Source organism: Camelus bactrianus, chromosome 15, assembly GCF_048773025.1.
Source record: "Camelus bactrianus isolate YW-2024 breed Bactrian camel chromosome 15, ASM4877302v1, whole genome shotgun sequence".
In the NCBI taxonomy this organism is placed as follows: domain Eukaryota; kingdom Metazoa; phylum Chordata; class Mammalia; order Artiodactyla; family Camelidae; genus Camelus; species Camelus bactrianus.
In genome coordinates this window covers 17,373,991-17,398,355 of record NC_133553.1, presented here as the reverse complement: position 1 = coordinate 17,398,355, position 24,365 = coordinate 17,373,991, and the positions used below count along the sequence as shown (strand labels likewise).

Sequence of the window (24,365 nt, the reverse complement as noted above, 5' to 3'; positions counted from 1 at the left end):
CTGAATCTCCCTCATCAACAAATGCCCCGAATTACTACCACCAGCAAAGTTTCGCCATTTCTGAAGCTGTCACAGCGGTGGAACCGCAGTTCATCTGAAGCCCGGAGCAGCCCCCAGCCCATCAGCTGTGCCCCTGCACCGAAATTTAACCCAAAGTCTTCTTGCCTCCAAAGCTTACACCCTTGGTAAGAAGGGAGATCACTTTCTCGTGTCTGGTTCTCAGCAGACCGAGCTCTCCCCAGGCGCAGAAGAAGATTCCACGGCAAGGCTCCGGGGCTAAACTGGGGAGAAATTAGGGGAAGGAGGGGCTGCTATCGTAAGTGCACCAGAAAGCAGTGTGACAAGAGGTGTAACAGCTTCAGATGATTTCAGTGGGCTCCTTCTTTGCGGAGGGTTTAAATGGTGAGGGAGTCCGAGTTTCTGTCTGAATGCAGATGGTCAGGGAGAAATGAAACATCAGACTGGCCAGAGCTCATCTTTCTGTGCAGCGGAACTCTGTCGCTCTGTGTATAGAGAGATTGATGGCTTCCTCTGACAGGCCAGCAGCTTTACGCCTTTCCCAAATAAGACTCTTTGGAAACAGCCAATAGCGTCTGAGTGACGGACATACAGGACGAGGGCCCCCGGATGCTCGAGCACCCTGGCCGGAGAGGAGCCTACGATTTGCTGGTGCCTCGCTGCCCCCACGAGGACAGCGGTGAGTAAAGAGGTCTTGGGAGGGTGTGGAGGAGGCCTTAAGATTTGCTGCTTTGAGCCTTCCGGTCCGTCAGCAAACAAAAATGCCTGGCACAATGGAAAGAGAGAGGGAACTGGCTGAACTCGAGCAGTGGCCACGCTCCGAAATTCGCCCTCTCCTCCTCTGTGTGTTTTCATCCTTAAGAGTGGGGCTGGTTTTCCGTGTCTCGGTGCACTTTGCTTAGGGAGGGGCGTGGACTGGTGGAGAGGAAGAGTTTGTAGAGGTGAAATAATGGCAATCGATAAATAAAATACACAAAATTCTCCAAATTAGCTTGAATAATATGAACATTTCGAGATATTAAAAGACCACCACTCAGTGGAAGGAGAATTCTGTTTTTTTTCCCTAGAAGTCAGTGTAAGGACCGATTTGGAGACATTAGGAAAATCTCTTCATAAAATAATAATAACAATGATAATTTAAAAAAAAAAAACCTTCCAGAAGTGAGGTTTTACTGGGTTAAATAAACAGCAAGTTGAAGCCAGGGGTCCCCCAGCCGCCTGGCAAGGGTAGCTGTCTGCACGGCTTTGGAGAAAGGGCGCCTGTGTTGAGTGGAGTTTGACCTCAAGGTTCAACACAGTCTCCCCCCCTCTGTGGGTCTACACGATTGCGTCCACACGTGGGAGCGAACGGACGGCAGGCCTCAAGGACTCTGGCCTGACGCCCTGGACAGAACTTGGACTGCCCGCCCATCGGGTCAGCATGGCCGTTAACACAACTCATAAGAGAAAGAGGAAGGACACGCCAGCACGTGTGGGCCACTTGCTCTGACACTAGGCCCACTGAGCACGTGAGAGGCTGTGTCCTCCCTCAGACGTGGTGCGTGGATGTTTAGCTTTGCTCAGGCTACACAACCATTAAGCAGAGGACTTGGGATTTGAACTCAGGTCTATGCTCACGGTTTTCCCGCACCGCTCAGTGGAAGCGTCTTTTCTTCACAGACTGGACCATCTTGTCCAGAGTCCTCTGTTCTATCTCGTACCTCCCAGAGAAGCAGCCGGAAGCTGCCTTCTTGCAGGAGATTGAATGTAACAATTTAATGAGACTCCATTAGGCATCTGGCATCCACAAAGATCAGGGAGAGAAGTGAGTGGCGTGTGAAAATGCCTAAGGGTGGCCCCGTCCTCAGAGAAGCTGACCTACCTGGGGGAACCGCAGTGAACACCTGCCACGCGCCGAAGCCTGGACGGGGGCTCACCTGTAGCCTGATTCCATCTTCACAGCACGTGCAGGGTGTAGATGGTCCGTTGTGGATGGGAAGAAACTGACACTCAAAACACGTCACCAGATGTGTCAGGATCACAGCTGAAGAGCGGAGCCAAGCTTTGCACCTAGGACGCGGGCTCCGTCCTCACCTCACATGTGCAGGTGCATCAGGAGCGGGCAAGAAGGTATGAGCAGGGACAGAGCTCTGCCCAAAGCGCCGTGCAGGCGTTTGCTGGGAATCCCTGCGACGTGCTCGCAGCCGAGCATCATTTGAGACACTAACACGCGAGGTCTGCTGGCACCTTCAATGTCAGCATGGGCTCTGAGATGGACCTACCGTTTTCACTCATGTTTGCTCCCAAGAGCTTTGGTGGTTATGTCCTCGTGGGCGGTTATGTCGCCCAAGGGCCCAGCAGGTGGGAGGCACACCTGTCACATCCCCGCGGCCGAGGCAGTGGCGTTTGTGTGATTAGTGTGTGATTAGTGTTTGTGCGATTTGCTTAGTCAGTTAAAAGCACAGAAGGAGTCTGTAAATGTCCGATGCCTCAAGTCACGAGCCGCCTTCATGTGCTGTCCCGCCGAGCACCAGGCAACCAAGCACGTTTTGTGCTGAAGGAACAAAAAAGCAGGGTTTTCTTGCCTTCCTTTCTGTTGCCTTCTAGTTTCTCGAACTTCAAATTCCTCTGTTTGAGTGTCGCCTCAAGGCGGTCGTGAGGATGGCTTCAGCGCGGAGGAGGGGCAAGGGGGCGCTGCTTCCCCGAGTCACTGCTGGTCCTCCCTGGTTTGTCCTCCCTCCTGGCTCAGTGTGGCCATCAGTGCCCTTCCCGTGTCCCCGCCCACAGCCCTCCAGGTCACATGTGGCTGGCTCTCATGCCTCCCCGAGCCCGGCTGGTGCCTGCATCTCTCCCCACACCGTCACCCTCCTCACACACCACCTGGGGGCACGTGCTGCTGTCCTCTGCTTCTGCCATTGGAACAGCACCGCCCCCTGAACCAGCACCAGGGTCTGTAAAGCTAGATGCCGCCTGGGACTGGCCCTGTGTCCTGGTGCCTCTGCAGGCCCGTCAGACTGAAGCGGGTTCCAACGGCGCAGGGCACCAGGTTGCTCTTCTTAGGACTGGTTTGCTCCGGGGCAACCCTGTTCCTTTCAACCAGGCTGAGCCCTGGGCCCCGGGGCTTACCTGTGACGGTGTGAGCTTCTCCGCAGTACAAGGTGGCGCTCATCAGAGAGGCCCCTGGAAGCCTGTCTGTGCGTCTGTCTGTGGGAGCGTGAGCTGGTCAGCTGCGTCTGGCTGGCAGTAAGGTCCTTTTGTGGAAAAGGCCAAGGGCCCGCTAATACCAATGATTCTAGGGCTCTGCCCTCTGACCTGTGAGGGCCTCTTCCTTGAGAATCGGGGCAAAAGAACGTGGTCCAGCTTTCACACCACGAGCTCCTGAGTAAGTCCCACGTCTATGTGGTATTTCTCATGGGATGAGGGCCCCCAACTCCTCTCGATGGCGACTCCTGTGTGCCATTAGCGTTATTCATACCTGACGCAGGTTTTTGTCGTTATCTCTACCTGTGTGTTCATCACGCTTCCTCGGGTAGACCCATAGCTCCTTCGGGGAGCAGGTCATCAGTCCTGGAGCACCTCAGGGCCTCAGGTGCCTCCAGATTCAACACAGAGGTGTCCCTGTGCTCAGCCAAGGAAATCTCCTCTTATTTAATCCCCCCAACATTGTGAAAGAGATGATTTTAGCCTCACGTTGCACATGAGAAAGTAGTTGATGGTGAGAAAGGCTAAGACGGTTTGCTTCACTACTGGTCTCCATATCGATCTGTCTCCTTAGTTCAACTCTTGATTCCACACAAAAAAAGACTTCGGTTTTCAGGTCTGCATCCTTCCTGGCACCCACCACGATGTTTAGCTCCTGGGAGTTACATCTTTTGGTGAATCAGTCAAAACATAACACATAAATAAAAGTCAAATCCCAGGGGGGACATCGAATAGTTAATGATCCCTTAGTGTGTTTCAGGCTCTGTGCAGGATGTAAGAAATTGAAAAAAAATACGTTCTGTGTGGTTAAGGAGATCAAAATACAGTGGTTAGAAGTGTTTCATTTCAGATATCCCTGCTTTGGGATTCAGGTTTAAAGATTTTTAACCTTTTACCAATGCAAATATATGTACGCATGTGTACATGTGTCCAAACACTTAAGGGCAGTCACTAATGATAACATCAAACCTGGCCCTGAGCGAGCATTCAGATCGTGGTTTCTCTTTCTCCCTTTGCATTTGAGAAGACGCTGAAATAGAAACAGCAAACTGCAACCGTTGGATTCCTCCATAGAAATCGCTTTTAAAGGTGCTTTCTTTGCAGGAATTCTGCTTGTCTATACACTTTGGCAGATCAGAGACGGTCTTGTCTGGGCTGACCAGCTAGGGAGTATATTTTCAGGGCAGCGAAATGGATTAATGACATTGGCTTTAAGGATAAATAAAAACGAATGTCACTGCCCTTCTCTGGCATCTTAAGACAGCAAAGAAGTATGTATCAGTGTTTGCTTTCTCCTCTAAGACCTTCCCAGCAGCCTTCGCACCGCAGGGGCCACTGTTTCCTCGGAAGGACTCGGGGCTTCCATCAGCCGAGACGCTTTCATCTGCCACCTCGTGTCTGCTGTCACCTGAGCCGGTCCACCTGTCAAGAGTAACTTCAGTTTGCGTCACATCCAGCAAACACACGCCGAGTCAAAGACTTTTGGGAACACTCCTTTTCCAAAAGCAGATAAAACCTTAGTTCTAAGGTTATGGTTTACTTAAAGCTACGGCTTCATCTTGGAGTTGAAATCAAGAGCTTTGTAAATCCTGTTTTTCAGAAACTGTCACCACCTATTCCAGTGTGACGGCGAGGCCCCCACTATGATGCAATAAGGGATTTTGTGAGGAGTCCATTTTGTTCTTAAATGGGAACACGTTGACTGCATTTTATACCACAGAACAAAGAAGCAAAAAAAAAAAAAAGTCTAAATTCAGACAATGACATTTTCCTACATAGAACTCTGTTTTTAAATATTACCTCTTCATCAACGATTAGCTTATTTTAAAATGAATTCCCTCTTTGCTCTATACAGGAGGCTGAGATAATGAAATGCTAGTCAATCAAAACTAATTGACAAAAACTTTTTGAGAGGATCACAGCCACCATTTTTTTTCCCAAAGCAGAAAAACAGAGTTTATATTATTTTATCCTTGTGATGCTATCTTAATTTAGGGGGGAAGGTTAAATTATTCTGAAAGCTATGAACCATCTACATATTTATTCTTTTTAAAGGTTCTGTGGTGTGTTAGCATCTGTATTGCCAGAAAACAAAATTTTCTTCAAAGTTATTCTTGGGCAGGCCTGGGACTCAACCCATATGTCTCACAGTTAGTTGCAGCTCAAGGCTTTAATTTATGTGGCTTGTTCCAAACTTGCCTGCAGTGTCGTTTGGTTCGGTGAATGTGTGGCGCCACCTATCGGTGGTCCCTCAGAACTTCACTTCCCTTTATCAGAAGATAGCATTTCACAAAAGCTGTTTTGTGAGGACCTTCAGCATTTTCAGAGCGTAAACAAGTTACGATGCTGATTCAATTATTTTAAAGACAATAAATGAAAAGGCATTATCCTTCCACGTAAGTGTCTGGGTTGGATGACGTAGTAGAAAAAGGCAAAGATGTCATTTTTCATCAGCGCTAGCTTTCTCTTAAAATTCTTCCTTTGGCTTTTCTTTCTGAGCCACCTCTCCGGGAAATCAGTCCCATGTCTGCGCACCAGCTCTTAGGAAACAAGAAAACCACGACGGCCCAGCAGCAAATAATCACGGAACACAAAGCTGAGCGTGCACGCCGCTCTGCTCCTCGTCCCGCCGTCCCCTGGAGATGCAGACAATTGAAGGACGAAACGTCCCTCGTCGACAGAAGCCCAGGGATAGCTCCATGGGCCTCATCCTCAGGCGACAAATCTCTCTCAGAAAACACTTACAGCTGGTGGCAGCCTTAGAATTTGGTCTTCCTCCGCCATCCACACCGGCCTGGCTGTGTTACGGGTTCCTCTTCTCCCCACTTACAGAGCAGCCAGAGAGAGGCACCCGCTGCAGAGGGGCTTGGCGTCTTGCCCCTTTCGTGAAAACTGGTGAGGGGAGGGTACTCAACAAAAGCAAACATGCTATTCTTACTGGTATTAAATACCCCGATCCCTACCTTCCTCTGCGTTTCCACAGCAAACACCGGGGCTCAGAGGAGAGCGGGAACGGACTTGTCATATTTCTGTTAATTCATCTGCCCCAGGGATAGCCACATCTTGCTTTTTCCATCTTCAGTGTAACAAAGAGCAGTTGGGCACTATTGATGGGGAAACACAGCAGTCAACTACCTTGTAAATTAGAAGCTGTGGCTGTAAAAACGGATTTGCATGTCACCGGGAGTGGAGAGTGTGTCTGCCTTGTAAATTTAATTAAACAGCAGGTGCAAAAATCAGGTCATATGGCTTTGATGTGCCCCGTGCGAGGATGACAACTAGACAATGATTCTAATAGGAAGAAATTTGCATGCATTTGCATTGGATAGCAGAGAGCACCGTAGCTCTCACCCACTTTCATAGCTAATTTCTAGGAAGTTGAATAAGATTTGAATGAACGGTTTCTATTTAGACATTGCAGAAAAATACAAGGAAGGTTTGGCGCTGAAACAGACCCTGTGGACTGAAGGCTACGATTTCCTGATGCACATTCTGAAATGCAACTGGCCTTGCTGGAAACTGGAGTCCGTCTGGAAACGGAAGAGAACAGAGAGTGAGAAGAATTGAGTACAAAAATATATTCTATTTCTATTTTTCATTCTTTCCCAGAAAGGGTAACACTGATTAAATCTTCCTTCTTGGGGATCTATCAGGGATGGTGTCACAACCATTCTCTGTGCTCCCAGCGTCAGTGCCATAAATTCTGAAATGACAGAAGACGGAAAGAACACTTTTCTCCTGCAGCAATTAGCACTTTAGATAATTTTTAGTAATGTATTTTCTTGCCTTATCGGGTAGGAATGCCGTTAATAACAGCAAACTGGAATGTTTAGTATAAACACCTTCTTTCCACGCCCGATGGCTGCCTGCTCAGGGACTAGAACACTATAAAAAAATAATCACCACCGGAAACTAACATTGTCTTTAAGGTGACGCAGGCAGTCTGCACAGGGACGGAGGTACAATGTGCTGGCGCTGAGCTGAGAGGTCCTGGAGAGCTCACCTGGGAGAGCTGGATGCTCACCACTCCCCCCTCCTCTCAGTTTTATTCAGACCTCCTTCAAAATGTCCCCGCTCTTCATGAAGAATTCCTCCACCCCTCTGCCCACAGCTGCCCCGTGTCTTAGCCCGTGACGCTTCCGTTCTGACACTGCTCAGGCCCGATTCTCATCTTTCTGAGCCTCTTTCTTTCCCCGAGTAGAGCTAACATTATCCCACAGAATATTTGCCTATTAAGTTGGAATTCTACCACTTTTGTGGAAGTTACAAAAAGGTAGGATGTCAGAAAAAAAAAGATGTAGCTTTGAGTTCCCAGTAAATCTGGGTTTGTTTTTTTTTTTTTACTATTATTTATTGAAACCAAATCCTACCATCATGTATATTGGGGATACTCCAGAAAAGTCAGCTTTTAAATGAACAGTTCTTTAGTTGTGACACCATCTGATTTATTCTTTGTTCTGATTGACTGGCTAACAACTCATCAACGAGGTAAAGTATCTTATAGGAAGCAGGAGCCATTTGCTCTTAACTTTAAGTACATTTTTAGGTGCTCACCATGCTGAATTGCAATATGTGTAACAACAATAAAAATAATAATATTTTAAAAACCTGCAGCCTCTCTGGGTCACACAAGGGCCATGTCCCATCAGTGAGCTGCTGCCTAGGGAAAAAACTCAAGAGGCATAGCAAAACTTCAAGACCTGGGTCTAGAAAGCAGCTGTCTAAAGACTCTAAATCCAATTCCTGAATTTCAAGCAAAGGCAACGCACATAAATTAAGTTGCTGTCCCCATGAAATCATTGTAGAAAGCCTGTATTATATACGGTTTTACTATTCTTCTTGTAAAATAACTTTCGACACTGTTAAAGACGATCAAATTAGCTAATGTCCAAATAACATTGACTTCTCACGATATCCCAAATCCTGAGACGACTGCATAATTCAGAACAAGCCGGCCAAGGAGATGTCTTTCAGTTTCAGTTTTCTCGTCTGTCAAATAGAGGGCAGCTGTGACAATTGTAATACCTGAGAAAGTACCAGGAGTGCTCAGTGCAGCCTTTCCTGGAGCATCCCCAGGCGGCATTGTGCCTGCGCATGGTGGGGGCAGTGAGAGGGTGAACACACGCCTTTATCATCTGATTCTCAACACAGCTCCCATCTCCTTCGCAGTTGTGGGCAAGACCCCCGGACCTCCATTTCTGATGCTGTAATTGAATCCAGTGTGAGCTCCTTGTCAACACTTTCTCGGTCCTTGTCTTAAGGGCCAGCCTGCCCAGTTACAGGGGGTCACCTGTTGCTTCCTAGGGCTCTTGGTTAGGCTAGAGCAACATCTGGAAAACCCTTGAAAGTGAATGCATCTAGACCCTCTCCACTGCGACAGTAGAGAAAATACTGTGAGTCACACGCATTGGTGGCAGCTGCAGAATTTCTCAGCGGAGGCTCAGACAGTTATGAGTCTTTAGTGGGCTGAGTCCTAATGAACTGAAAAGTCAGTGCATTTCTAGAGTGAAGACAGATTTTGAAGAGAGCCTGAGACCCTAAAGGAGCCTGCTGTTCTTGCAGCACTAACGCCGCTCTCAGGATTCCTTGCCAGACGCTCGCTTTGACAGCGGCATCTCCCAAGACAAGGCACATCTTACCCCCATGTTCATATTCAACACTTGTTTTCACCCTCTGCTTTTAGCCGTCTCGTAAGAAGGTGCTTTCACTCTGCGGGCTCGCTCAATTCAAGGGGACCCTTACTTCTATTTCACTTCACAAAATCCTTTGGTTTGGGGGGAGCTGGTTTTCCCTTCTTCCCACAATAATTTTCAACAGGTCCTTTCCAAATGAACAATTATACAGACACCTGGGGCCATCCCCCTGTAAGTCTGTGATGCAGAGCTTCGCGCTCTAAAACTCCATTTGTTCTTTTGAGACCTTTAAAAGGGAAATTATACAGTGCAGTCATTTTTTACAACTTTGTTCATAATTAGGATTAAAAAGTGGTGCAGACAGATTTCTTGTATCCCGAGGTTACCGTAAACTGCCAATGCTCTTAATCAACATGGTGGGGAGGGTGGGGTGAACAGGGTGGCCAAGAGGTTATGGACTGGAGGGACACGTGTGTGGGGACAAGGATGGCATTTGAGCTCCTCAGCCCCTAGTGCCCATCCCGGACCCAGACGCCCTCCCACACTGCACTCGCCCTAGAAATACAGGCTGCCCTCTCTCCTTATGTTGTTGGCACCATCCTTGGTGTATCTGAATGCTGTATCCCACATGCAGGATAGACAGAGATGCTTCCGCACACCTTATTGCCTCCCCAAACCAGTTCATAAGTCTGTTTCATTGAAGAGTTTCATTATTATGAGCAAAACACCAGGAAGGTACAAAATAGTCAACGTGAGAAATCATAGCATTGCTGTGGTCTTACTTCCAGGTCTTGTTCCCTCCCTTATTTCAATATGAACTTTCCATCTTCCTCAAGCCCCTACCTCTCTGTGTGATTTGAACATTCTAACAGGATGAGAATGATTGTTGGTCAAAAAGGAACATTTGCATCACTAAATGTAAATGACCCCAGCACATAAAAGAGCAGCCTTGAGGAGGCGAGGAAGTGGCTGGTCCATACCTCACACGTACTTACGGTGAAATTATCTCTTTATGCAACAGGCATCATTTCCAGACATCATTGCTATGAAAGGCTTTGATGGCAACTATCACACTTCTGCTTGCACATTAGTATTGCTGTTTGGGAAAGGAAACTGGTTAAGGATTATTTTTAAAATAAGCAAAACAATCTGCAAAATTTGTCTTAAGTTGGGTTTCCCCAGAAGTGGACTCTGAGACAAAAAGATGTGACTGCAGGTTGTTTATATAAAAGGTGATTCCCGGAAGCGCTGGTAAACCCAGCAGGAAGAGAGGTAGGGAAAGGAGGAGCCCAAGAAAGAGAGTATTTGGACAACCGGAGCCTCAGTCCCACAGGGAGGCTCTGGGAGACAGACAAGACCACCCTTTAGCTATTTCCCAGACAGGGTGGGGGGCCTGGGCACTTACCCACCAACCGTATCAGCAGTGGTTGAGGGCTGCCCCTGGGTGGCATGGAGCACCCTTCCCTGCCAGCCTGCCTGACTACAGCTCAGGCAGCAAAGAAAACCCTGGAACCAAGAGTCACAGACACATGGAGGTGGAGGTGTCAGGTTGAGGTGCACGGGAGCAGGGGATGGAGAGGAGATATGGGAGAGCACCCACAAAGTTTGCCACAAAACTGCTGTGTAAGTTGTTGGAAAAATCCTCCGCTGGAAGTAGATGGACAGGAATCCTCCTCAACCAAGTTAAAAAATAAAATAATTTATAGCACAAATGAGACAATAATAAAGTTAGGGGAAGTTGATTTTGCTAACCCTATACACGATAAAGGTGTCTCGTAAATTGAACGTTGCACGTCCAACCCATCCCCTGGCCTCCTCTTGAAACATATAAGGGGCAAACTCCAGCAAATGAGCCCCTGTGTGCTTCTTTGTCTTCCTCCCTCCTTTCCTTCCTCCCTCAGAGAAAGGAACTAATATTCGTAGTTTGAAAGGTCACAATGCGTTAATCATATATACTGGGTTTTGTGAAACTGTCTAAAACTTAATTTTTATGTGATTTTGTTTGACCTTGTTTTCAGTTTATTACATATATGCTCACCACCAATAAGCTGAAATTATTTGACCATTTCTTGATTATCATGGTTAATATTTGTTAGGGACATGTCACAGACAGTCATGAACCTGAGCCCATTGAACGGTTAGTTGATTCTTGCAGTAGCCTATGAGATGGAGTCTACCATTACTCTCATCTGACAAGTGAGGAGGTAGGCAAGAAAAGGTCTGGTGCAGCTCACATTGTCAGAGCCTTTGTGGCAGGGGTGGGCTCTGAACTCAGGAAGTCTGGATCCAGAGTGTCCCCTTCCCCATTTCATTCTGGTTCTCAGCTGTTGACCGAGCATCCTTGTGACCACCAGTTGTCACCATGTGCGGTAGACAGAAAGACTTTGACGGATGTGTGATTCGTTTTCACGCACCAAGCGGCTTTGGACAATTACATTTGCTCACATCTGCATCTACTTTTCTGATGTCAGTTTTCTTTGTTCTTGTTCGTCTTGCTGCCATGATCCATGAGCATCCTCTTTAAGGACCTAATAGTGAAAAAGTCGCATTTGATAGAATTTTGTTGGAATAGTCATAATTGTATTTCCCAAAGAGTAATAAGCATGGAATTTCTATCAATTCTTGGGGGATTCCCGTAAGACATTTTCTGTTTTACTTTTGATGTTCACATCTAGTCTTCAGTGTTAGGGTGAGCAGCCACAGTCTGATATCTGAGTAAGTTTCTAATGATCTAGAAAAATTAAAGGTCTAAAAATAACACTCATGACAATTTAACTTGAGCAGAGATCCAAATTTAGTGGGCAATATACAGAGAACCCAGAAAACCTATCCCACAAGAAAATACATATACGAGACCAGCACTTTCTTCCACTCTTTCACTGTTACATACACAGTGTTTAGAGTAGGGCTAGAATCTTATTATACATTCAATAAATATTTGTATTAAATGTTTTATATTGGTACATTGTTAGGTTTATAGAAAATTGTAAAACTAGTTCAGGGATCTCCCATATCCTCCTTTCCAATTTCTCTTATTATTAGCATCTTACATCAATGTGGCATATTTGTTAAAATTAAGTATTGTTTTGAGCCAATATAGATGCATTAGTACTGACAGATTATTCAGCTTTCCTTAGTGTTTAGCTAATGTCCTTTTTTTATGTTTTAGGACCCTTTGTAGGATGTCACATGGCATTTATTTGTAATGTCTCATTAGGTTCTTCTTGGATGTGACAGATTTTCTTTGTTTTGATGACTTTAACAGTTTTGAGAAGCACTGGTCAAGTATTTTGTAGAGGATTCCTTAATTGGGATTTTTCCAATTGATTTTTTTCCCTCTGATTAGACTGGGATTGTGTGTTTTGGGGCATAAGACCATAGAGGTAAAGTACCATTTTTACCCCATCGTATAAAAGGTAAATATGCTGTCAGCATAGCTTTCCCCTGTTGATGTCGGCCTTCGTCACTTGGCTGAAGTCCTGATTGTCCAGTTTCTCCTCTGAAGAATTAATCTTTCTCCCATCTAAACTGGCCCTTTTGAAGGAAAGTCACTCTGTGCAGCTCACATCTGAGGAATGGGAGGTTTAGCCCCTCACCTTTGATATCAAAATACCTACGTAAATTATTTGGAATTCTCCTACATGGGAACTTATCTCTTCTAACTCATTAATTTCATTATTCAGTTATTCATTTTTATCAGTAAGGATTCATGAATATTTATTAAACACTTTGTAATTTTTGTTACTCAGATTTTTCTAGGATTAGTCATTGAGAGCTCTCATTTGGCTTCTATGTCACCTCAATAGACCGCCATTATTGTGGGTTTTTTTAATTTGATTTGCTTTATTTTGTTTTAATCCTTTCTTATTTCTTGGTACTACAAAATGCTTCAAGCTCATCTTGTATAGTTTCTGCCCTTACCCTAAATACCAGACATTTTTCCAAGGAGTTCTGGGTCCTTTTTTTGGAGGATGGTTTTAGAAAAGAAGGCCTGGGCACTAGGCATGCTTGTTGCTTCCGGAGTGTCATTCCTCAAGACCTTCTTAACTGATTGAGCAAGAAAAATATGTGTGTAATAACTCATGTATATTCCTATATATGTAAGTATTTCTGTAGATAGGTATGTGTGTTTTTAAGTAATACTTTTTGATGAAGGATACGGGAGGACATTTGAAAGGTTAATAAACAACAAACAGAGGGAGAGAAACAACTCAGCTTCTAAAGTGGGTACCCTGAAGCTCACGTGCAGAGAGAGACTTGAGAAAATGCTGCTGATGTTGTAAACTACGTGGCGATCACAGCTCTGTGTGAAAAGCTGGCACGAACCAGGGCACCCCAGCAGGACTGAGACGCACCAGGGCAGGAAGTCTCACTGGTCTACTCAACCCAATTCGGGGAACCCCTTACATACATGTGAATAAGTTGTGGCCTTTATATTGCAAGAAAGATGCATAGAAAGTGGAAAAATGCCAAGGGCCACCGCAGGGCAGAGCAGACACAAAACGTGAAGGAATGTCCACACCCAAGGCAGTGATTCCCTCTAGAGAGAAAAAGGGGCCCAGGGAGGCAGTAAGGCAGGAGCAGCTGACCCTGGGCCCCAGGCGAGGAGACCCCGTCCCTCCCATTCTCTCCCTGGCACGCTCTGAACGCTCACTTAGGGGTAACATACCCCCTGGAGATGCCTCAATCACAGACTGGCACAGTCCCCATATAGGACACTCTGCCTCGTGAAAAAGGGAGATCCAATTGTCCTATGAGAGGCAGCACCGATGGCTTCCACTCTGGAAGAAGATGCCTAGAAGCACGTGGGGGAAAGGGAAGTGTCTTCAGAGGATGGAGAGAGTCGTGGAACAGCTTCTCACAGCAGCCCCTCTGGCCACTTTCCCCACAGAGGTAAGAACTCCCCGAGTGCACGATGCTCATTGGGAGGGAGGGCAGCAGGCAGCGAGGACAGAGCAGGTAAAAGGGAAGATGAAAACAAAAACACAGCTTCCAAAAAGGCAGTGGTTTAAAAAGAAGCATATTTCCGTCTGCAGAATGAGTATCTGTCGGCCATTTGGTCTTTGCAGGAAAATGAAAAACTTCAGAGAAAGCGTACTGGTATTGAAGAGTCAGACAGCACTGGCCAGCAGGAGGGGCTGCCTGTGTGAAGTCGGCGTGTGCACAGCACACACCCTTCCAGGCATCAGTGGTGGGGACGACTTCACCCCGCGTTTCCCAGAGTGGACGGGACCACAGCTTCTCTTGGGAAAAGGTTTGATGGAAGTCAGATTGCCACAGTCAGGCCGTCTCCACCTCACGGCCTATTAAACCTTGAGACTCTGAGATGGCATCAGAGGCACATGGCAGGGATCTGGGGGAAAATAAGTTAAATGTCTAACTCCTGGTATAAATGGGGAAACAGTGGGATTGGGGACATCTCCTTTTGCTTCTCCTCTAAACCCTCCATGTCCCCCATAAAGTTCACATTTCAGCATTCGTTACCCTAGGCTGCTCTTTGAAACCCATGCATGGCAAATTCTTTGATAAATGTGCCCCTTTCGACACGATCTTTTAAAAGAAGGTGTAAAGATGGGCTCGGCAGCAAACAGAACCACGGAAGTGTGCGGTCATCCTCATCCACGTCAGCGCCAAGGACACATGTGATCAATATGGCAGAAGGCGCCTCTAACTAGACGTCTAACCGCAGCAGAGGGCCTGGAGCAAGCCCCGCGTGAAACGGCAGCACTCAGCGCGCACGGCCTCACACAGGGAGTCCCTTTCCACCCGGCAACAGCCAAGGCAGAGCTGGTCCGAGCGCCCTGCAAAGGGATGAGCCACCTCCCCGGGGGTAAAGGGAACACGCGCGCTGACCGCTGGCTGTTTGCCACCAGGTGCTGCGTGCATGTTACTTCCCTCATGTTTAATGCCACCTGGCAAGGTGGGTGCCGCCGCCCTCGTTGTGCAGCTGAGGAAACTGAGACTTGGAGAGGTCTAAATGGCAGAGCAGAGGCTCAGTTCCAAGTCAACCTCATCGCCCAAACTCATCCTTTTCTTCTTGCCCCTATGTTGTCTCCCAAGTGGACGCTAAAAATGAGCCAGACACAGGAACACTACTGTATATGCTTTAAATCATTGAATAGTTATAAAATGTAAGGAGGTAATTAACTATTTTTATTAATGTTATTTTTTTAAATAGATTAGGCACACACACACACAAAGAAAAAGTCGAGTGAGTTCCCCTGGGCCACGCAGCTGATAAGGATCAGAACCAGGACGCAAACACAGACCTGCCTTCCTTTTAACCATCGTCCGCATCACCCAGTCTGGAACCAGTGGCAGCACTGGTGTCTCCGCGTCTCAGCAATGCTGCTCTGGCTGCATGAACTCTGTTCTTGCTGTGTTCCTTCTGACTCATCCTTCAGGGTCAGATTTACTTGGAGCGCCGAGGGACTGCTCACGTGGAACCCAGTTCCAGGTCCTTTCCGAGCCCTGATCACTCTGTTCTGTGGCTGCGGGTGTTCACCCCTAGTGTGGTCAGCTCTGCTGGCAGTGGAAGACGAGATTTCCCCCCATTGGCAGGATGCAGGGCTCATTTGGGGGGAGGGAGTTATACCTAATGACCCATCCTCCATGCTTCTGGCCTGTACTGAATGGTTTTCACCCAAGGGAGGACCGTCTGTGAAGTGGGGCACAAGGACGGCTTCCCCAGATTGAAACGTGAGACAGCCACAAGGCTACCTGCAGTCCCTTTGCCGCTGGAGGATGAGGCTGACGTGAATGCGGTTCAGGCTACTGGCTGGGGCAACGGCTCCTAAGATGGAGGGGAAAGACAGCAAATGCTGCATGATGGGAAACGCAGTGACTATGGAGGTGGGTTAGGGACCGCAGACTCTGCAGTAAAAGCACGCGCATGGTCCCTGCAGCCTCCGTGAACGGGATCACAGGACGGGGTGAGGATGTGGGTTCCCACCCAAAACACTCCTCCTAGGGCACTGCCTTCGTGCAAGGGGAGCCTGGAAAGCAAAAAGAAGAAAATCACAAATACAGCTGGCCTCCAAGCGTGGAATCAAGAACCATGGCCTTTGCTTGGATTTCTTTGTTCTATAATAGGATTTTTAAAAGTTCTACCTTGTGCTCTTTTCTCACCTTGTACTTCTGTGCATTGAATGTACCGGAACCGGGGAAAAGGTAAGATTAAAGTTCAGGGAAGTTCAGAGGGTTACGGAGGCAGGGACGGGGAGACAGAGACGGTCACAGGGTCTTATCTACCAACCCCACTGCCTGGTGATGAAAATGAACCATGTCAGAAAGTTTCCACCTTTATAACTTTAAATGAAATGGAAGCAGCTGTTTCTGTGAATTTCTTTTTAACCCAAATCAAAAAAAAAAAAAAGTTTAAAGTTCTTTTTCCTGAGTCAGTGCTGCAGCCTAAAATCCCAGGCACTTTTTCGTTTGTTTTTCCACCCTGTGCTGAGACACTCGCTGTCTGAAGACCCTCCCAGACCTGAAGGGGCTCCAAGCAAAGACAAGGGAGGAAGGGTAAGGTCCACTGAGCTTTAACCGCACTTGACAACTGCTGAATTTTTTTTGTTTTACATTTTATCCCTCTAGGATCTTAGAGAAAAATATTCAAGGTTCCTCACTGCATGTACAAAAATATATACAGTTGAATATGGAATGTGCACGTCTTTGCCCATAGGAAGATTCCAGGTGCACAAGTTCACTCCGGGCTCTGCTGCTAACTTCTGACAGATTCTTCAGAGACGATGTCCTGGGAGCCGCGTGAAGAGAGTGTTCCGGGAGGAGGGAGCAGCAGAATAATGAATGGGGTGCTCAGGACGGAGGAAGGGATAGGGGATGGGGAACCAGGGAACGGGAGGCAGGCACGGAGCCGGCACTTAATTAATTCCGGGCAGTAGGTGAATTTGGGCGTGACTGGAGGAGCCCTCACCCCGAGGGGCGGGGTCTGCATGGTCCACGCAGCACAGCCCGCCGAGGTCACAGTGCACATCTCTCCCTCCTCCCTCGGCTCCTGCCACGTCATCACCTCTCCCCTCTGACCCTCCGGCCTCCTGCTTTCACTTACTAGGACGTCTGTGATCACAGTGGGCCACCCACACAAAGGGGAACTAGAAACATCCCTCCCAACCAACCTAAGAAAAAAGGAAAAAAATAAAGTCCCCGTTTGTGTAACAGGTGTTGGCCCCGGAGGACAGACAGCAATGCAGGAAGAGTCCCAGTCACGGATCCAGGGTGTGTGGCCGGAGGCGCGTCACACACGTCCCCGGGGGAAAAGCTCAAGGTCATCGGAGATCAGTCGTGGCTGCGGTGGGAGAAGGCAGGACAGGAGGTGGCGCGCAGGACCTCGCTCGAGATTTATCCGCGTCTTGCGGTGACGTCTGTGATTTGTACACTTGGGGAACGGTTTTGCTGCAGAGGGTGTCAAGGGGGAATTAACTGAAGGCTCACCATTTAAACCAGCAATGTTTCTAAATGGCCCCAGAAAGTAAGTCAAAAGCAGAATTTTAACACATTTTCAGCTTTACTGAGGTATAATTGACATGTAAAATTGTAAGGTAGGTAAACCATAGGTACAGTTGTCCTACTGTCTGCCCTTTTAAGGGTAGAGCTGGACACCATGAAACAGTAGGTCGGGGTAATGATGCTGGTAACTTAAGCACAAATATTCTCAAGTCTTCTCCTGCTACAAAATAATCTTTTTTTGGTGTTAGTCAAAGCAACGTTGTAGTACATATTTTTTTTAATAGGTAATGCATTTAAACACGGTGCTTGTGGGAGCCACCTGTTCATCACATGCAGGTATGTATTCCCAGTAAGCAGAATAGCATTCAAATGCCTGTACTCACGAAAACCATAGGTGAATATTTATTTAAAGTTTCGTGATAAACCTCAGCTTTCTAAGTGTTCTATGCTTCAGTGCAAAGTGGATTACAGCTTTTTAAAAGGAACTTGAAAGTGCCTTAGCTCAAGGTTGTTGCCTTTGGAGGGCAGGGAGCTGTGCTTCTGGGCTTGAATCCTTTTAGTCAATAATTCAAGAATGGCTCTGGGGGAATAAAGTCTGTTAAACTTGGCCTCCCAGCAAGAAAAATCTTGAGCAAAGGGTGCGTTCATGAGTCAGAGCTGCTTCTGCGCTGCCAGGTGGCAGCTGCAGACTTTCCTGAAAACCGCCTCTGGTTAAAACCTTGACCTCTGGCTCCATTTCTGCTCTAGGGTTTTGCCTCCCAAACCATCCGGGTCCAACGCGAAGGTAACTGCATCTGCGCCACCGTGGGCGCCCTCTGCTGGCCGTGGCTGGAGAAGCATGCAGCTCAGACGGACGGAAAGGACCGATGCGTGCGTTACTGCTAGGTAACTGGTGGGGGGGACCTTTAAGTCTAGGGTCACCTGCAGGGGTACCTAGAACCCCTCCTCCTCGCAGCTCCTCTCCCAGTGCCTCCCCAGCCCCTTCCGAGGGTCCCAGCATCAAGAGCGAAGTCCTGGGGCCTGTTGCTTTGCCCTGTTTTGTTGCCCTGTGCCAAGTGCGCAAATCCCGACCCCGCATTGTCCTTCACGCTGAACTCACGGCCTGCAAGCCATCTTTCTCTTGTTAGTAAGAAATGCTTCTCATAGCGTGCTATGAATGCCCTGTTTAAAAGAAAATCTTCAAACCTACCAGCAGTAAAGACGGGAAAGCAAACAAGATGACATAAAGAACCTCGTGTTCTAATATAATCTCTGAGGTTTTCTCCTTGAAGAGCTTTCACAGGTCTGGCCCTAAATTTCTCATCAATAAAGGGAGAGATTCCAACTAAAATGGTTCTCTTCCAGCCCTAAGCATCTTTGGCTCAGAAGTTGACCAGCATTGAGCTTCTGCCCCAACCGACATTGTCAGGCCTGCCATCTGTGCCCCCTGCCTCCCCCCTCCCCACTCCCTTCCACCACACTGAACCACAGTAACTTCCTGGAGGCTAAACACACAAAAACGAAATAATCCACACTGGCGATCAAGGATAGAGAGGAGGTACACACTCCAGAAATGGCTTCAACACCACACAGCATGAGAAGATGCCAGATGCTAAACAAACTAATCCCAAAATATTTCAAAGGGGAAAGACTAAAAATCACCCCACTTAAGATTTTCTACAAGTAACTAATGCATCCACGGTGGTCTCAGAATTCCCTCTGTGAAGAGCTGGGGTCCGCAGCATCTCCCTTTAGATTTTAGCGTCAGTATCCGTCGGTGGGATGTCTCAGTCTCTCCCCTTCTTTCTCTCTCCTTCCCAACTTTGCACTCACAGCGACTTTTGAAACCCACACTGAGTACTCACGCAGAATCGCTCCCCTGCACAGGTAACTTTTTTTTCATTTATAAAGACCATCTAACTACTTTGCTATGATTGAAAATGTCCCTCTTTTTTCCATTCAGGTGTAAAACTCATAGAAAGACTAAAAGGAAGGCAATGGGCATCCTCCCCCGGTCACTGAGACTCACACGAGCAACGCCTCCACTAGGACTAGGTCAGCCTTGCTCAGCGCTGTTCTACCCGAAGGCAGCAGCCACAGGTCAGTCCTCCCGTGAGGGCGCCAGCCCAGGGCCGCACCGCCGCTCGGGCTCAGGGGCCCCCGGCCCCGGATGCCGCCGCCGCCTCCATCGTTGTTTCCATTCCAGGCAGAGCAAACATGTGTAAATACTTTATTAAAATTAAAAAAGAAAAAAACAAACAAAAAAAAACGCATGAAGTGAAAGCTGTTCCCCTCTGATTGATTTTTTCAAAAGCTCCCTAGACTGCTTCTGCTACAGATGTTTGCGAGATGACTGGATGCAAAGCGGGCTTAATTCATAAAAGCAATAAAACGTTGCTTATTGACTGAACAGATGAGCGAGTTGAGGGGGCATAATTTGGAGTGTTCTTATTGGAAATGCTCTGAAGAAATGTAATGACAGTGGAGACACAGAGTCTTATTAGCTGTGGTAAATATATTTTCTTACAGAATGCTTGGGAGGTTTTTTGGAATCACTAGAAAATAACCCTCGGATTTTCAGTTTTACTGGCTTTTTGACTAAACGTGTGTAACTTTCAGCTTCATAAAACCATTTACTCTTTGATACGCAACATTTAAAATCCATAGATAACTTTTGAGTGTCGCAAGAAAAAGTTTAGGGCTGGAAGTTGGGACATCTGGGTTCCGGTTTGAGTGGGGCTTTGACTCTTAATCACAGACAGAGGTGGGTAAGCCTGGTTTCTTCCCTCAAGGAGCGGGGAGTCCAGTGTGCAAGCTGGGGGACTCAGAGAGCCCCGAATATCCCAAGGAAGTACGTCAGGGGCTGCTGGGGAAGACCCCCAGCCGCCTGCTTCAGCAAAACAGCCTTGCTTCTTCCAGGCACGTAGGGCTACAGAGGAAAAGTTCACCGGCCAAAAGAATTCGTTGCTTTAAAATTTTTTGAGAAGTAGGAGATTCATGGTAAGTGAAGCCTGTCCTACCTTTCAGGCAAGTGTAGCTTAAAAAGTAAGAAGCCAGAGGTGGTTGCACAGTTTTTGTGTTATTATCTGAGTCACGAGGAAGCGAATGTCGTTTTATCTGTTGCCACCTTCTTCCCCTCCATTCACGGATCTTCTTGGACCAGTAGCAATATTATTTCGTTATTGTAATGCATTATTTTTATACAAGCTGATTTTTATTTAGAGATACCTGAAGGATAAACACATGCCATAAATGTTACTCAGCAGAGGAATGTCATTGATATTGGAAAAATGGGTCAGACACAAGTGACGCCCACCCACTGGAGGTAAATTTGGGGAGAATCAATCCCAGGCTGTGTTTGGAGGTGTCTGTACCCTGACCCAACGGCACGCGTCCTCCGTGGATCACAAGGACTGGGTCCAACCAATCTGCACCTCTTCTGTTTACAGCCTCAGACAGGAGACATCCAGTAACAGGTGCAAACGCTGGCGTCTTTAAAGGCCCCGTCGTCTGCTGGCAACTGTCTCCCCTCTACCAGTGGGACGCGCTGCCTCCCCTCTTCTGCTCTTCATTTGCTGTCGCTGCTTGTGGTCCTTGACACCCAGGATTTGCCAAACAGGGGAAAGAAGGTCAAGGCTGAATCCTAAATGACCTATAGTGTTGTGGAATTTCTTCTTAGTTTTAGTGGTTACGGTGAAGCTTTGGCATCAAATGGAAGTAATGAAAACATCTAAACACATTTTTGATGACTTTACATGCCAATGACAAGAATGCATGTACGGCCGTCATGGATAATTTCTTGTATTTAGCACGTTTATATTAGTTATTTATGTTAGTTCCTAGTGTCTGACACGTGACAGGTATTTAAAACATATCTTTAATGAATAATGTCTTGTATGTACATAACTCAGTTTTTTACTCCAAACTCCATTCTGGTGGGCTGCAGGGAAGTTACTCCTCACATCATTCTTGTGGGTTCCCCCCACCTGCCCTCCCAGGGATGTTCCACGTCCCCGGCTCCTCATAAGCAGTATCGTAGGCCACTGATCATCCGTCCTCACAAGTGCTGCTGAGATCACCATTGTCCTTGTCTCCATGACCCACAAGGCCAGCAGTTCTTTGGGAGTTTTTTGGAAGCTTCAGAATCTCTGCAGTTCTGGTCCCATCTCTTTATGATTTTATACCCTGAGAACTTTCCTTCCTGGGGTCTCAGCCTCCCAGGGGCACTACCAGGGAAAAGCTCTGAGTCCTACCTCTGCGAGGGGGAAGGGCACTGCTTATTCCCCAATTGGAGGAACCATTATCTATTTGTCTGTCTATTATCGACCTGCCCGTCATCCATCTACCTACCCGAATGACGAAGCTGAACTTGACGTCACTCGCTGCTAGTCCATTGGGCTTTGCATCTTGTTCCACTTTGCCGCGGTTGCGGGCTGTACAGCGTGAGGCTTGAGAAGCACAGGTTTGGAGTTAAAATTCCATCTGTGCCTTTTATGAGTAGCGTGACTTTGGGAAACTTACACGAACTCTTCGTGGCCCCATTTCCTTTTTTGCAAATGGGATAAGATTGCCTACCTGTGAGAAATTCAAGTGAGATACGAAGCTTTCAGCACAGAGTGTCTATCATATAGTGAGCTCTTAATAAATGTTAGCGGCAGTCAGTACGTTACAGCTTCCCAGGCAGACAAAACCTTTCACACCTTATGATGTGTTTTTACAGATACTTGATTGGAAAGTGACGCGTCTGCATTTAAAGCAAAAGAGCATGCACTGATTGAGTGCGCTCGGGACTCTGGGCACGGGAGGCAGTGTGAAAAGACACCAGTCTTTCTCTGCCCCGTTCAGAGCATCTCACACAGGCAAGACACGTTACAGTCAAGCCTGTTCCTTGCAGAGCCAAGGGCAGATGTTGGCTCATGCAGAGGATATAACTCAAATAATAAAGGAGAGAAAATGTGCAGGTGTAGTATAGTGAGCTCCTTCAGGAGAGGAAAAGAACAAAACAGTGAAACAAGACCAAATACCGAGACGGATGGGTAGAAGAATGAAAGCAATAGGACTGAGAAAAAAGAAAAGTAACAAGATTTTTCATTGGAGTTACTGGGCTGAGATTCCTGGAGTCCTAATCTTGCAGTAACTTTCATTAAATAAAAATGGACCTTAATGCATAAAGTACAGAGTGATACGGCAAGTCACAGAGTGATGGCCCTCCAGGAGGAGAACTGACCCTAAATATGTGACTTTTCTTAAAACTTCGCAGTGAACTCTTTGTTAGACCTGGGGGCAATTGCTGGACATAAAAACCTCTCAAGGCAGCTCATCCCATCAAATGTAGACTTAGTGTGTTTGCATTTTCATACCTTCCAAGACAGCTTACCTTCTGTGGTGCCTCATCACTATTAGATCCAAGTTATCTGTGATCTTGAGTAGAGAATAGACCATTGGCCTGAATGGATAATGGAAATGGCATTGAATTGATTTGGCATAATTTGTTTCCAGTTCTAACTCTGAAGGCAACCAGCTGTGCAATGCGGACAGAGCCGCAGGTAACAGAGCCTCGGTTTCCTCCTACGTGAATTGAGGGGTTGGACTGCGCCATCTCTAGCTTGTCTCCTGGTGTCTTGGCTTAGGCGTAAGTCACCAATATGAGTGATACTGGTTCCCTCTGGACTTCCGTGGTCCGGAGACTATCCATGACCATCAGAGAACTGTGTTTGAAAGAACTGGTATTTACTTGTAAAGAGAGACAGAGATTGTTACGATTCATGTCTAAGAGAGCCTTTTACTAGCCTTCAGATTCCTCTGAAGCTGAACAAAGACAGAAGAGGAGGCACAGCTCTGAAACTGGGCATTAGTCACAGCCCGGAGAGTGAGTGACAGCTCCCTCGACTCTTGTCACCGATTGTAAATGAGCAAAATGAGCGGAGCTGGGAGTGTTCAAGACCCTTTTGAAAGCGTTGTGCTGCGCTTCACATTGTGGAGAAGCTTCCCTCAGGTCAAGCACCCTTCTGTGAAATTCCACATGGTTATGCTTTGTAAACCATGAATATTCATTTCATTAATATTTCTAGAACCATGAATTTTTTAAAAAATCTGTTCAAACACAATAGCCCAAGAACATTCTGAGATGGACATATTATTGGACCTGAATTGTCTGCCAACAGGGCTCCCCTGTCGTCTGCTCTCGTGTAAGAGGCAGGAAAGAGAGAGAGAGATCGGAAAGTCAGAGGTCAGCTTTGCAAAATGCGGTTACCAGCGTTCCAAACACTGCGGCTAGCAGCAGAACAAAGCAAAAAGAGTAATACACCTTCTCTGAATGGAGGTATATGGAAGGTGAATTTAAGAATATCCTTGATTTGGAAAGAATAAATTTAAATATTTTCGAAAGGATGCAATGAGACAACTTTTCTCAGTTGTAACTGCTGGGGACATAAATCTATATACTCTCTTAGAGTGCTGCTGGGAAAAATAGATACACAGGAGAGGGAGAGGGGATAAGGGGTCTATAGATAATAGGAGGACGGATGGGGAGAGAGAACACACGTCAGGAGATTTAAAGAATTTCAGGTTCTTTGTTGTAGCAATAATTCCCCTTTATCTTGAAATACATTTTAAAACCAGTATTTGTATATACATGAATATAAATATTACATATACTAGTTGTATATCAGTTTGTATATTTAAATATGTTTAGGGGTGTATATATATATATGTACACACTATATATATATATCCATGTATATGTATATACTGCATATAGAGTAGAACTCTTTATTTCAAATATTGTGTTTAATGCACATACACATATAGTAAGTAATTTCGTGTGTGTGCATTTCACATAATTATCAAGATAGAAAAAGTTAAACTGTAATTGACAAAGCACTGTAGGTTCAAGGTGGCAAATTTGGAGACTTCAAACCTCCAGAGGCAGGTGCAGTCTTGGAGGAAAGACCCACACTCAGGAGTTTTATTCCCAAGGTTCCACCAGATGGTCAGTGTGAGCGTGAGCTGAGAAGTAGCCCCCCACCATGATCCAGCAGGGAGAGAGAAAAGATAACTATTTTGAAATGTGGCCAGAACGTTCTGTTC

The 24,365-nt window shown here is 46.7% G+C and overlaps 1 long non-coding RNA gene across 2 annotated transcripts; it reads left to right on the top strand.

The window, feature by feature from the left end:
• Nucleotides 1-601: 601 nt before the first annotated feature.
• LOC141573454 (uncharacterized) lies at nt 602-23,730 on the top strand. Of its 2 annotated transcripts, none has more exons than XR_012499181.1 (3): nt 602-697; nt 18,045-18,182; nt 19,240-23,730. It is a non-coding gene; the product is annotated as an uncharacterized LOC141573454 (long non-coding RNA). The 2 variants fall into 2 exon arrangements; XR_012499182.1 differs by lacking the exon at nt 602-697 and adding an exon at nt 9,265-17,633.
• Nucleotides 23,731-24,365: the final 635 nt, after the last annotated feature.